This window comes from Onychomys torridus, chromosome 15, assembly GCF_903995425.1.
Source record: "Onychomys torridus chromosome 15, mOncTor1.1, whole genome shotgun sequence".
Lineage (NCBI taxonomy): Eukaryota > Metazoa > Chordata > Mammalia > Rodentia > Cricetidae > Onychomys > Onychomys torridus.
In genome coordinates, this window is record NC_050457.1 from 74,359,605 (window position 1) to 74,374,901 (window position 15,297).

The following is a 15,297-nucleotide window of genomic DNA, read 5'->3' on the forward strand; positions in this document are numbered from 1 at the left end:
CTCTTCCCCCAAGGCTCCTGGATCAAGGGACAGCACAAAGATTGTAAGAGCCTATGGTCACATATATCTGCAATGGAACATTTGCTAGACTTTTGGGCATGACAAGACTGTTGCACACATGAGCTCATAGCAGCTAGGACTGCATATGCAAAAGACCTGCTCAGGACCCTGGTATGGATGGGGGAGGGATTTACAAAACTATTGGCAGATAAGAAGCTATTGGCAATTGATGGCATCCGGAAGAGGGAGAGTAAGTTTTCCTCAGGAATCCAGCCCTCCAAAAGCTACCATGCTCAAGCTGCTCATGAACATATATGCAGCACTAACTCAGAGCTTTCCTTCCTTCCTTCCTTTCTTCCTTCCTTCTTTCCCTCTCTCCCCCTCTCTCTTCCTCTCTTTCTTTCTATGTATTTTTTCATTGTTTTTATATCACAACCAAAGTATCCCCTCCTCCTCTTCTTCCAGTCTCCCCTTCACCTCCCCTCCCCCATCCCCACTGGTGCTGTTTTCTGTATGGATTGTTTTTGTTCGGATGATGTGATCTATTGACCAGTGTGGGTAACTGAAATCTCCCTCTATCTGTGGACTGGTGTGTGTTTCTCCTTCTAGGTCAAAGGCTGCTTATATTATAAGCCTCACGCTGTCATGGGAGTAGGAGGTGAGGAGGGAAGGGAAACTGTGGTTGGTGTGTAAAATAAATAAAAAAAATTAGTAATAAAAATGTATGTTTTTTTTTCCACCCTTTCAAAAACCATCACCATGAGGGTGCCTCTCTTCTGTCATGTCTGCATGTTCTCCCACCCCTTCTAAGCATCCTCTGTAAAGTGGCCTGGACTGTATAATTTCCCTGTCTCTGCTTATCTTATAAGGTCTTCATTTATCCTTCATTTTTGAAGGGTGGCATTGCTGAGCATGAAAATTCAGATTGTCTTCTTCTTCTTCTTCTTCTTCTTCTTCTTCTTCTTCTTCTTCTTCTTCTTCTTCTTCTTCTTCTTCTTCTTCTTCTTTTTAAAGAAGCTGTAATTATGTCATTCCTTGTTCTTCCAGCCTGAAGAATTTCTTCTGAAAAATCTGTTCTTAGTCTAAGGCAACTATTCTCAACCTGTGTGTCATGACCCTTTTGGGGGTCAAATGACCATTCCAACTAAGACCATCAGAAAACACAGATATTTGCATCATGACCCATAACAGTATCAAAATTACAGTTATGAAGTAGCACTGAAAACAATTTTATGGCTGAGGGTCACCATAACAAGAGGATCTGTATTAAAGGGTCACAGCATTAGGAAGTTTGAGAAGGAATAGTCTAAAGAGGTGTCCTGGAGTTTTCCTGGGTGCTTTTCTCCTGATGATTTAAGAGTCTTTCTTTGTTCCACACAGTTGGGTTGTAATACTGACAGTGAAGAGATCTTTTTTGATTCTGGTGGCCCAGTCTGTTAGAACTTCCACAAACCTCCTACACTTGGCATCTGTATTTTCCTCAAGATGAGGTAATTTTGTTCTTATTTTGTAGAATTGTTTCCTATGCTATTGTCCTCTGTCTTCTTGCTTTCAGAAAGATAACAGTGATGTAGATGTTTGCTCTTCTATTGTTCTCCCAAACATCTTCAATACTCTCTTGTCTTTCTTACGTTTTTATTTATGAATACTTGACTTCAAGCTCTAGTATTTCCTTATTTTACAGCAATTTTGATTGAGATTTTTTAACTGAAATTTTCATTTGACATCTTGATCTCTTCATTTAGAAAGTTTCCATTTGGTTCTTTTTCAAAGCATCTTGTTGACTTGCTCACTCACATTCAATAGTTTTCTTAATTTTATTTAGCCAAAAGCTTTGTAGATTCTATTGGTCTTTAAAAAATTATCCTTTTTGTTTTCTTTGTGTATTTTTTCTCTAGACAGGGCCTTGCTGTGTAGAGTGTAAAGATTTAGAACTCACTGTCTTCTGGCTTCAGTTTCCCAAGTGCTGGGAAGATTATAGGTATACAGTATAACACTGCTCTCTTGAGGTTTTTGTTTTTTTCTTTATCTTCTCAATCTAAATTTCTTTCAGAACTGTTACCAGTGAGTTCTAATCTTTTGCAGGTAACATTTTTTTTCTTGTTTTCTCTCATGTGTCTTGAAACTGCATATGGACATGTCCAATACTTTTATGGGATGGATTTCTTATTAAGTGGCTTTGTCCCAAAGGTGTTTCCTGGGGTACCAATTTGTTGTGCAATGTGGAGTTTCTTGTCATCTGGACACCATAGTGTAGTCTCCCTATAGATTAATGAGTTTAAGCACAAATCATCGTGTGTCAGGGTTGGGAGATCTACTGTCTGCTCATGTGTCCATGAGGCTGTGGTACAGACATGCTCCATGAGGAAGCCACACAGTTTGGTGACTTCTACAGTGGAGTTGGTGGCCTCTAAAAGTGACGAGTGTCTCCACAAGCCTTTGTTAATAATGGCTTTGTTAATTAAAGGGTCTGTGGTACTGGTGGTGAAACACATGCAGGATTTCTCCTCTAATTAGACAGTGGTACTGGCCAATGTGTGTCACAGGGCAAGTTCACAGCAGGAACCATGGCACCGCCTGGGTGCAGTGCCAGTGGGAGCTGTAGTGTTCTGTTATTCTCTGCCACTAAGTCTCTGAGGGAATGGGACTTTAGGTCCCTCAACTACCATCCCTGAGGACACAGCAATATCTGAAAGTTTTCTCCTTCCTGGTTCTTTTCATCTCTGGTTCCTGCCAGGGATCAAGCAGGAGATGAAAGCCAGCCTGCTTTCAGGGCATCCCTGAACTGTACACACTTGGGCGATGGCCAAAGCTTTTGTCCCCTTGATTTATTTAGCTGAAGCCAGCAGAAGATAGTGCACATAGGACATGGCTGGTGCCAGACAATGGTTTTCTGCAGGATTCTTCAGGTCACATGCCCCAGCAGCAAGGTGACAGTTGGTTTTCTGCATAACTAAAGAAATGGAGTCATGTAGCAGGTACCCTGCCCTATCAGTAAGCCACTCATGAGCAGTGCTTGGTAGACGGGTAGAGAACAGTTATATGTGCCCCCTGATGACTGGGGAACTGGCAAGGGTAGCTACAGGGATTTCCCATTTTCTGAAGAGGTGCCCTGTTGTGTGGGCTCCATAGAAATAGTTCAACACCTTCTTAGAGTTAGTTCAGTCACCCAACTGGGAAGCTCTTGGCTCAAATATATACTGCCTTTCTTAGTCTTCTCTCTGTGTGCCAGGCTTCTCTGCCAGTATGATTTTTTCAACCTGCCTACAAGCTCTCTGCACTGGAACTCTCATCTAAACCAATGAAAATTACAGGCATAGAAATGTGTGCCCTAGCCTCAATTTTGTTGCTGTGGTAGAACATCCTAAAAAGAAAATAAGGACTGAAAGGATCTATTTGACTCAAAACTCCAAGTTAGAGTCCATTCATGCTTGGATATTAAGTCCCAAATTTAAAACAACATGTCCTTAGTAAGGAGCTGAGGTAAAATAAACAGCCATACTGCCTGCCTATTTACATGTTAGCTTTCTTCATTCTTCCACTGTTTAAGGATCAACCCCGGGAATGGTGCTGCCCACAGTGGACTGGGTCTTCCTATATCAATTAACAACCATGACAATCCCTCACAAATGTGCCCACAAGCTGCCAGATTTAGATAACTTCTCAGTTGAGGTTATCTTCGCAGGTAATGCTAAGTTGTGGCAGGTTGACCTTTGAAAGTAACCATCGCATTATTGCAGTTTAGGAGGATGTCCCCTCTGAGGCCTAGTACCAACAGCATGAGGATGGGGTGAATGGAATCACCTTGTTAGTTTTTGTAGGTTCATTGAGGTTCTGTGAGATTGAGCAATTAGCACACAGTTACAGTAAAAATGGAGCAAATGCTGAAATTGAATATAGTGAGTGCCATTTCCTTACCTCCAAACTAGCTACCTAAGGAGATAGATAAGAGCCACTTGCCTGTAGCCAGTAGAGTGCCAAAACACAGTTTGCAAAAGAAAATTTAAGAAAGGTGCATGGTTGAAGGGAGAACTTTTAAACTTGAATTCATTTATAAGAAAGCAGACACTTAAAAAAAAATAAAGGGTGTGTGTGTGTGTGCGTGTGTGTGTGTGTGTGTGTGTGTGTGTGTGTGTATGTGTGTGTGTGTGTGTTTAGAATAAATTGCTAGGAAAACATCCAAGGAACAGATAACTGGGCAAGGTCTTGCACGAGTTGCTAACCAATTTCTGGCCAATTGATCTTCATACCCCCTGCTGTGCCCAGCTTGCCCTTAGAAAATGGAATTTTGAGTTCATGTTGGCAAATGGCCACTTCACAATGTTGGCCCAAGTTTTCTTCTCTTTGATGTTATAATTTCAGCATCATTGGGTGGTTTCTTACCATATAAAAGCACATGAAAACTGAAGAGCACAAAATAATGAAAATAAAGTCATTGAATCTGGCTCAAAATATATCCATTAAGAATTATTGAAATATACAAATAGATTTTATAGAGAATTTCTTAGAAGAGGGGGCTGAGTGTTCAAAATCCCCCAAAGCTAAAACTACAAAATATAAACACACCCAGTAGCTGAGAGACCATACTTCCACTCATATATCCACAGAGTTAAGTCAAGGCTGATGGAAGCCCAGAAGAAGATGCCTGTTTTCTTTCCCAGGTCCCTTTGGAGGTTGAGTCTTCTGAGGGAATCAGTTCTAGGAAATGCGTGTTGGATCCATGCCCATGCTGTACCTGTAGTGCTCCCCAGCACATGAGGCACCTGGATTTCTTGAATCTATGAAGTCTCAGCTATGAGCTTCTAGAGCTGGATCAGTTAAGGGTCCTGAGCCTGTCACTATTGTCTTGGTGACAGAATCATCAAGGGTTTTCTATGGAGCAAGGCATGAAGCCTCACATGATGGTGTTACCAAAGGTCAGTCAAGGACACAATTGGCTTCAAGGTCTGCATGAACACCTTTGCTGCACATGGGAACCCTGACCATCAATTACCTGTACCAAACACTCTCTATATTTCAGTGAGAGGCACAGAAATTCATGGATCAATATGGAAAGATCATCACTGGTAATTCATGAACACACCTACTTCTGTCAGAGATCCTTCTGGACATTCAGGATTGCCAACTGGTTCTATCAAACATAGGTCTTTTATTTTTCTGTCCAGAATGGATAACACATTGTTAGATGGCTTTAGATGTCTATTTGTGGGATCTTTGTTTTGCATCTTGAAAAGGCTAATTAATCTCTAAGGTTCTTAATTGCCAAAATGAAGACCATTGTATATCAAATGACTGAAAATTTGTTCTATTTTCTCTTAGCTTCCTCATATTTATCATTTTATAAGCCATACTTATATTTATAGATATAGTTCCTTCATTTAATTTCCTAAGCTGTAGTCAACTATGTCTATGGATATACTTTCGTTGTGACAATGGTAGAAGCCAAGGTCCTGATTTTGGAGCCTTGTCAATCTGACACATGTGACTACAAAACCACTGAGGATTGTCCAGGGGAGGGAGAGTTGCTTGTATCCAGTAACAATCCTGCTGGTGGGTTAATCATGGTCCAGTGGATATCTTCATACCCAGGATCACATAGGAAGTCTCAAAAACCTCTGTGGGTCACAACATGAGCAGACATAAAACTGGGGGGTGGGCTGTGGAGAAGAGCTAGGAGGGGGATAAGAGAAGGTAGAAGGCAGATGTGATCAGATTGTGTTATAAACATTGGGCATGTCAAACAACACACTTAACAATACAAAAATACAGATTAAAATGTGCTTCAGAAGAACTTGTGAGATGGTTCAATGAGCAAAAGGTTCCTGATATCAAGTTTGATGACTTGAGTTCAATTCCAAGAATCCAAATGATGGAAGGAGAGAATCAACTTCCACCCAAAAATATACTTTAAGTTAAAAGGTAACCAGAGGTTTTTCTTTGCCCCACTCCATTCTGCAGCCTGGTACAATGTAGCCTTGTTGGAGTAGGTGTCGTCTTGTTGGAAGAAGTGTGTCACTGTGGAGGTGGACCTTGAGGTCTCATATATACTCAAGCCATGCCCAGTGAGTCAATCTACTTCCTGTTGCTGCCTATCAACATGTAGCAGTTCCTTCTCTGCGCCATGTCTACCTGTACTCTGCCATGCTCCCCTCTATCATGATAATGAACTACATCTGAAACTGTAAGCCCCCACCTCAATTAAAAGTTTTTCTTTATGAGAACAAAAAATGGCCCTTCAGGTTCCTGCTTCTCAAAATATACTGCCAGCCATTGGCCAAACAGCTTCATTTATCAACCAATGAGAGCAACACATATTCACACCATACAGAAAGACATCCAATAGCATTAAAATACATATTACCCTTGCAGAGGACCTGAATTTGGTTTTCAACATCCATACCAGGCAGCTGACAACTTGTAACCAGCTCTAGAAAGGGCACAACAGTTCTAGTCTCCAGAATCTGTTGCCTTCACATCTACACACCCACCCACAAACACATACAAATATTTAAAAAAAATATGCTTTCTACTATGAATGAAACTTCCAACACAGGAATCTGTCACCACAGAAAAATCACAGAAGCTGAGCATGTAGGAGCCACTTCTGACTTTGGAACACCATAGTAGAAAGAAGATCAGTGAGGTGGGTAGGATACCATGATAACCTTGGTCTGACAGTGTTTGCAGGAAATTGGCATGAACAAATTCTGAGGCATTGTGTTAATGGTTCAATTTAGTTTGGGAATGTTTAAAGCTATGACAAACAGTGGACAGTGAAAATGTGGCTCAGAATTCATATTGCATAAGTTCAATGACCAGTTCCTTATTGCATTACCTATTATGAGCTGAATGGACCAAGAGTTAACATCTTTGGGCCTCATTGTCACATCTGTAAAAAAGTGACTGAGGAAATAACTTTACCAAACATTTAATTCCTTTAAGGAAAATAGTTCATGAGAATCAATGACCTTCACATGCCTGCCATAATGAGAATTGTCCAGGGTAATGACTGAATTAAAAGACTTAGGATTTATATAGAAGCCATCTAAAGCCCTAAGACAAGGGAACACATCTGGTGTCTTCAGAGAAGAGAAAGCCGCATGGCTCAGGGGGGTCCCCATGTTTAAAACTATGACCCTTGTATCACTGGTGAGCTGATAGGAGTGTATACCTGAAGGACGGCTTCTCACAGTGCTGTGGGATGGTCTTTCTGTATGCTGTGAATCTTTGTTGCTCCCATTGGTTAATAAATAAAGCTGCTTTGGCCTATGGTGAGGTAGGATAAGAGCCAGGCAGGAAATCCAAGTAGACAGAAAGTGAGAAGAAGGGTGGAGTCAGGGCAGATGCCATCCAGCTGCCTAAGGAACAAGATGCCATCAGATGGGTAACACCATGGCCATGTGGCAAAATATAGATTAATAGGAATGAGTTAATTTAAGATGTCAGAGCTAGCTAGCAAAAAAGCCTGAGCCATAGGCCAAACAGTTTGTAATTAATAACAAGACTTTGTGTGTTTATTTGGGGCCAAGTGGCTGCGGGTCACAAGAAAACTTCCAGCTACATCACAGGGTGCTGTGTTGGTTATCCATTTTAAGATGAGCTTTTGGAATGAGACACTGATTTTGACAGAAGCAGTGATAGGAAGGCAGATTTTGGCGCAAGATTAGAAGTGTTATTTATATGGATATAATAATATATCTGATATCAGGTAACTAGAAAGTAGTGCTGGTCTACATTGAAAATGACCCAGAAATGAATGAATAAGTTGTATTTATATCCAATGCTTAGGCATAAAGAACTTTAATCATCTTATCATATCTTAAGAAGCAACATGGCCAAGAAAAATATGTATATTTTCCACTAGCAAGTATCTTTACTTCCTAAGTAATAGGGTCCTCATTTTTAATTTCTTGTGCATGTAGACACCTCAAATAAATACTACATGCCCCAATTTCCCCCAAAGCTTGCTAAGGTCAGGAGGAAAAGCTCTATTAGGCAGAATGTCTACCTTCATGTGATACCCATCTTTGAGGGAGGAATGTGGTTTCTCATTTCACATTCTCTTTTTCTTGCTGTCTGAAGGATGGTTAGGATTGACAATGAATTAGTTTGTGTGTTCCTAGGATCATGGTCAAGTCAGAGATCAGGGATCTCTGAAAACCCAGACACATGCATACACTGGTACTGTACCCTGTGGAGATTTGTTGCTCTCATTGTTAATAAAGACCCAACTGCCAATAGCTAGGCAGGACGTTTGAACAAAAAGAGACTATGGTGAGGAAGGAGGGCAGAGTCACCAGCCAGGTGCAGAGGACACATGATGTCTTTCACTATCTGTTGCCTTGTCAGAGTGGTTGGTTTGAATATCTGTTGCTTTATTCAGCATCTTTATGCTACAGCCACTTTCTACTAGGCAGGAGCCTTATGCATCAAGTACTCAAGCTCTGCTTGGAAATCTACAAATGTGTGATCCCTTTGCCATGGGATGGTTTTTCCTTTTTTTCTATTTTTGTGTGTGTATGTTATATACATGTGAATGTATGTAAGCATCTTTTATCTGTGTGGATGTGGAAGCCTGGGTTGACGTTAGGAAAATCCTCCATGCTTTTCCACCTTAGTCATTAATGTGGGGTCTCTCAAATCCAGGGATCACTAATCTTGATCTGGGTATTCCGGGTCTCAGAGGTTGTGATTACAGGCACGCCACGACACCCACCTGGCATTCACATGGGTGTATGGGATGTGAGCTCTGGCCTTCACACTTGCACAGCAAGCAGTTTAATTGTGGAGACATCTCCTCAGTCTCTGATGAAGACTGTAGTGCTGTCTACAGGGTGACATCATCAGTACATGAGAGGGAAAGTATGTGACATAGCACACTGATGTTGGCTTCTCATGACCCTTAAGCACAGACCTTATTTAAAAAAAAAGAGTCTCCTACCTTAGCCATAGCTAACTTGTTTGGTTCAAGAACATTAGGACACTCAGGAGAAGAGTGCTACCCAAAGCTGGGTTAATCATTTGCTCATTCCATGAGTTATCTAACCTCAAGTGGTGTTTCCACTGTTCCATTGACCACCCTGTCATTTAGTAACTGTAGGCTTGCACAAAGTACACACTGGTCCCTCTAACACTTTTAGGGCCTCTAGCATGGATCACACTGGAAATTCAGTTCTCCTCAGCTGATAGATGACTACCTCATCCCTGTAGAGTGAACACTGGGAGTGCCAGGGAGGTGGCTGGCTCATCACTGAGAATTGTAATGGAGGCTTCTGAGCAAGCCAGCTCCTGTGCAGCCAACTTTAGCACAACCTGGCAGGGAGCTGCTGATGGGGTAGGAGGTCAGGGCTATAGTGGCCTTGTCTAGAGAGGTACAGCTGAACCTCCACAGCTAAATATTTTCTGTGGTGACAGGAAGGGTTATGCAGAGGCAGAGCATGCTTCCCACATCCACTCAGTGTTTTTTTTTTTTAGAGGGCAATGCTGGGGTCTCTTTGACAGCTGAGTAGCTGCAGTATATCAGTTTATAAGTCCCCAAAGTATGGCAATACTGAAAATGTTTCAGTGTTTGTCCAAAACTAGCATTTTCAAGTGAACCATTGGGTGGCATCTTTCTCCCTAAATAATAGGAGACTTGTTTTTAATTTTTTTGTGCATGCAGCTACCTTAAATAAAGACTATATTCTTCAATTTCCCCCTAAGCTTGTTATGGCCAAGAGAAAAGTTCTCTCAGGTACAACTTGAGATGCATTATGTCTACCTTCATGTGATACCTGTCTATGGTTTCTCCCTTTCTTCCCGCTGTCTGAAGGACGGTAGGGATGGGCAATGGAATAGTAGGTGTGTGCCAAAGATCACAGCAATTAAAACCCAGGAGGATGAGCAGGGTTAGGCGGATGACCTGACAGTGACCCTCACACTAACTCCTTCAGGTGGCCAGCCATGCTCTGTGTGCATGGCTGCAGACTCCTACACCCAGGGCCATGCCTGCAGTACTCCAGCATCCCTCCTGGGGACAGTGAAACTGCCACGGCTCTGGAAGACACAACTTCAGGCTGGAGAAGTCTGTTTCACCAAGCTTCAGAGAAGGATGCTGTTCTATTTCCACTCTGAAAAAAAATCTGCCAGTGAGTCCTGCTGTGGAAGGGACACCAGCAGTGGGAGCAGCCTGGGAACCCAGAGACTCTCAGAGTTGCCACACTGCTGCACAGGCACGGGCATCCTTTGGTGATTAACTCCTAAGGAATAGCTGTAGTGATGTGAATGTCAAAGGTCCCCCATAGGCTCATGTGACTGCACACTTGGTCCCCAGCTGGTACTGCTGTGTGGAAAGGGTGAGAAACCCCTAGGAAACAGAGCCTGGCTCCAGCAAGGTCCTTGCAGTGGACCCTGAGGCTTTATAGCTCAGTATTATTTCCTGTTCACTCTCTGCTTCCATAGTACAGATGCACTTTGGCAGGCAGCCTCCTGTGCCTGCCTCCAGGCTTTCCCTGCCTGCTGCAGTGTCTCCCCTGCCATGATGGAGCATATCCCTGCGGAATTATAAGATAGAATGAACCCTGAACCCTTTCTCTCTCAAGCTGATTTTGTTGGGGGTATTTTTACCACAGCAATGAGACAACAGCTCAAAGAAGAGCTGAGCTCTACTTACCATCATGGCTCCTCCCGACCTGCACCCCGAAGCTCTGTCAGTATCACACAGCTGTGATTTACCTTCACAGGAATATTAGGTCAAGGACACAGGGAAATATGGCACCAAGCTTGGCTTGACAGTTCCCCTGGCTCACTAGGCCTCCCTCTAAAGGGTGCTCTGTCTTCTCCAGAACACCCCGGGTTTTCTGAACCTTGCAGTCCAGCTTATTCAGTTGATTTGGCTGACCACGCACGTGGAGGTTGCTCCTATTGTGACTGTCCCCTGACCACTGTGCATCGATAAAGCAGTGTCTTTTGAAGAACAATTTGTTGAGATCTGATCTTCCACAGCCTTCCTGGTGACTTTCCATTCTCTAATGTGTCTGCCCACTGGGCTTTCTGAGAATGGCCACTTGCCGTCCCAGAGATCATGACTGGGAGACGCAGGCTTCTTGTTGCTGCTTAAGTTTTTGCAAATGAATTGTTGTGCCAAACATATGGCTCAAACTTTCTATTTTATTTTATTTATATATTTAGTATTTTACTAAGAAATGAGGAAGTGTAAAGGAATCACCATAATGACAGTCTGGCTTCCTTTCAGCGAAACAAGTAATTTGCCAATCAAAAATATCAACAGTCACCAGCTTTTGGTTCAGATTTGCACATTTATTTTGGGCAAAACATAGTTTTCTTCTGGGGAAGGTCCATCTAGTTTCTGAGGGAATGTTCTGGGTTGCCTGGGAGTGACTTGAAAGTGAATGATGGTCACTTAGTTAATGGAACAAAAGTCATAGAAGTGTGATCCTCATGCTATGCTGTTCCTGGGATGCCCTGTGTTTAGCAGTCCGTGTGAATGTGCTTCGGCGTGTGCCCACTTTTGTTTGAATTTCCTATGCCTTGTTGAGTTTGTTTATCTTAGATTTAAAAAAATCTTTGGTGAATTTGAACTTCATGACCAGTATCCAAGTTCCCCCTCAAAGAATCATTAGACCCTCCCGGGGACTCCTGGGAGTCATTTCTTGATTAAAGCAATTTGTGATCAAATAAATTCCAGAAATGCATGGTTAGACCAACCAGGTGGGCTCCCTGGAACAAAGGTCCAAGCCCTTCTCCTGCTGACTGATGGAAGGAAAGTCCAGCATCAGACAGCATCTTGTTCACTGTACAGAGGACAATTCCCCTGAGAGACCCAGGGAATTCATACCTGCTAAATTGTCCATTGGGAAATGCTGTGCTAGATTGGGGATACAAGGCAAAGAGTTCTTCCTGCTGTTCCAACATCAGGTATCCTAGTAAGGGATAGCTGGCAAATTGAAAAACCTCAGTAAACAAATGACATTTGTGTATTTGCATCACAGACATTCAGATGCATGGGGGATGTGCTTAAGAGACCAGAGCCTGATCTCCACTCAGCATGTCACTGACAAATTCTTTCATGTTGCTAGTCTTGGCAATTTAAAAATCCAAGAATACTAGAAGAGTCTCTGCAAGCATGACATGTGTCCCACAGCTCGCAGTGGTGGTCAGTAAAGTGCACATTGAAATCTAGATTTTTTTTCTTATGATGTTGAGACATAACATATACCTTACAGAAAAGGAGGAGGAGAAGGAAGAGAAATAACTAGATGGTACACCTTAGCTTTAGTATATTCCAAGACCTAGTTATTTGCTTATAGATTCTGTTCATTTACTTCATAAAGTAAAATCCAGTAAGCAAAACAAAATGGATATATCTGGTGCTATTGTGCTTCCTAAGTTACCTCTTTGGAGCTGGGTTCTTTTTGTTGTATTTGTTTCAAGAAACCCCCAGAGACCACCAAGGAACCAGTTTCCCATGCATTCCCTTTTATTGTCAGGTTTGAACCTGGGCCACTGCATGGAAGATGGAGGAAAATGCAGCAGCAGCAGCAGCAGGAGGAGGAAAATGCAGCAGCAGCAGCAGGAGGAGGAGGAAAATGCAGCAGCAGCAGCAGGAGGAGGAGGAAAATGCAGCAGCAGTAGGAGGAGGAAAATGCAGCAGCAGCAGCAGTAGGAGGAGGAAAATGCAGCAGCAGCAGCAGCAGCAGGAGGAGGAAAATGCAGCAGCAGCAGCAGCAGCAGGAGGAGGAAAATGCAGCAGCAGCAGCAGCAGGAGGAGGAAAATGCAGCAGCAGCAGCAGCAGGAGGAGGAAAATGCAGCAGCAGCAGCAGCAGCAGCAGCAGGCGCAGGGGTAGAGAGTTTTTATAGGAAAAAAATCATAAACCAGGAATTACATGCTTTGGAAATTTGGGATTGCGTAGAAGAAATATGGGGCAAGGTGATTTTGGGAACTATTGGTCTAGACTTATGGTGTAAAATCACATTTGAAACTATTGAGTTAGTCTTTTTGGTGGGAAACCACAACTTGCTGAGCAGGATTATCTGGGCTTCTCAGCGGGATTATCTAGATAGCTTCAAGAGCCATAAACCTACAGGAGCAAATTGCTCCATATCTGTTTGAGTTGTCATAACACATTCCTTAGGTCCTTCCTGGAACTGAGCACAGCAGGTGGTCTGAGATGGTGAGCTTTCCCTAAGATAGAGTCTATATTGCCTTCACACTTTTTCGTGTGGTCCTCTCATTTGTTGAGCCCTTGGATTTAAATATGAGACTTCTAAAATAGTTTCAGTTGTAGCATGAATCTTAAAGGTACTTATTGATAAAATCAAACCCAGGGCCGGGTATTGGAGTGAATGCTGGAAGATCAGAGAGACAGAACAAGCCACAGCTACCTCACCTTGCCAATTCCTCAGCTGATCCTGTTTCCTCAGACTGGAAGCGTCTAAGTCCTCATTCAGAATGAATCTCAGCTGAACTGCTACTCACAGCCTGAAAGCTTAAACAGCCAAATGCTTCTAGTTTCTGGTCTTCATGCCTTATGTATCTTTCTGCTTTCTGCCATCACTCCTTGAGATTAAAAGCTCACTTTCTGGGATTAAAGGCATGAGTCACTATGCTTGGCTGTATCCTTGAACACACAGAGATCCAGGCAGATCTCTGCCTCTGGAATGTTAGGATTAAAGGTGTGTGCTACCACTGCCTAACCTCTATGTTTAATATTGTGGCTGTTCTGTTTTCTGACCCCAGATAAGTTTTTAGGGTACACAATATTTTGGGGAACACAATACCACCACAATCAGTCCTTGATCATTCCCAACTGTAGGGACAAGAAGCAGATGCTTCTCAGACAAGCATCAGAGGCTGTGGTGATCAAGGCATGACTAAGCAGTCTGGCTATGGAGACCAAAGTATGACTAAGCATCAGTGGCTATGGTGATCAAAGTATGACTAAGCAATCAGTGGCTATCGTAATCAAGGCATGACTAAACAATCAGTGGCTATGGTGATCAAGGCATGACTAAGCAATCAGTGGCTGTGGTGATCAAACATGACTAAGCAGCTTTACCTCTGATTCCCTGGAAAGGACTGACTTGGATATAGTTCTTGGAGAATCAATTACAGTGATCAGCATGACACCCTTCTGTGTGTTTTGTCTTTTTCCTCCTTGGGAAGGAGTAGAATGGAAGCATGAGGGGTGTGATTTACTATTCCCATGGTGTAGTGACTCTTTCCCTGACACAGTCCCACTGGCAGCTCTTCTCAGGAAAGCATGGAGAAGACAAGCTCTGCTTTGACAACCTAATTATCTTATTTCATTTTATTTTTTTCACAGAGAGGAGGCGGCTCACAGGAAGTTTTGGTGATAGGTTGTTCTGTCTTTTATTTCTAATCATTCTGGAGGTTCTCAGTGCCACTTTTACTGCAGGATTCAGAAGGTCCTCTTGGTGTCAGCAATTATAACCCCTCTCAGAAGTCTGAAGGTTCAGAGTCTCCTATTAGACTGACTTGGAATATTACTCAGCAGCCCAAAATCCTGAAACCGAAACTGAAAACAGGGGTGGGAATGAAACATATGAGGAGCACTCTCTGCAGCCTATCCCTCAGTCATAAGGTGGAACACCACAAAACCCCATTAACAGAGACCAGGGAAACACTGTACAGACACAGCCACTCAATGGCTGTGAGTGATGAAAGGCTATTACGTGCCATGGTGTCAATAAACTTCAAAGTCTTACACTTCAACAGGAAACCAGCCACAGACAAACATTTTTATTCTGTTTACATGAAAGTATCTGGAGAGGTAAATTTACAAATCCGGTAAGCAGGTCAGATAGTGGAGGGTGAGAGAGGAGCAACTGCTTAGCATGTATGGGGTCTCCTTCACAGGGCAGAAAACCATGTTCTACAGAGAGTGATGAACTGCAGGGAATGTATGCGGTGACACTGGGCTGTGCGGGTACAGGGGGTAGCTTCACACCTTTCATCTCAGCATAAACAAACTGGCAGAAACAGATGAAGTTCACAGACATTTGTTATTTTTTGTTACTCAAGGAAGAGCACATTTTGCAAAGAATAGCATTTATTCAGTGTCTTGTAATTTTATTTTTTCATCATTTTTTAAACCTTATTTCATTTCAACTAGAAAGAAACTTATATATACATATATTTGTTTTGTAGTCACATCTATATAAAACTATATATAACATATATTACATATAATTATATATTACTGTTCACACATATATGTATACAAACACACATGCTTATAGCATCTCCAAATCATTAATTCCAATCCAATCACAAA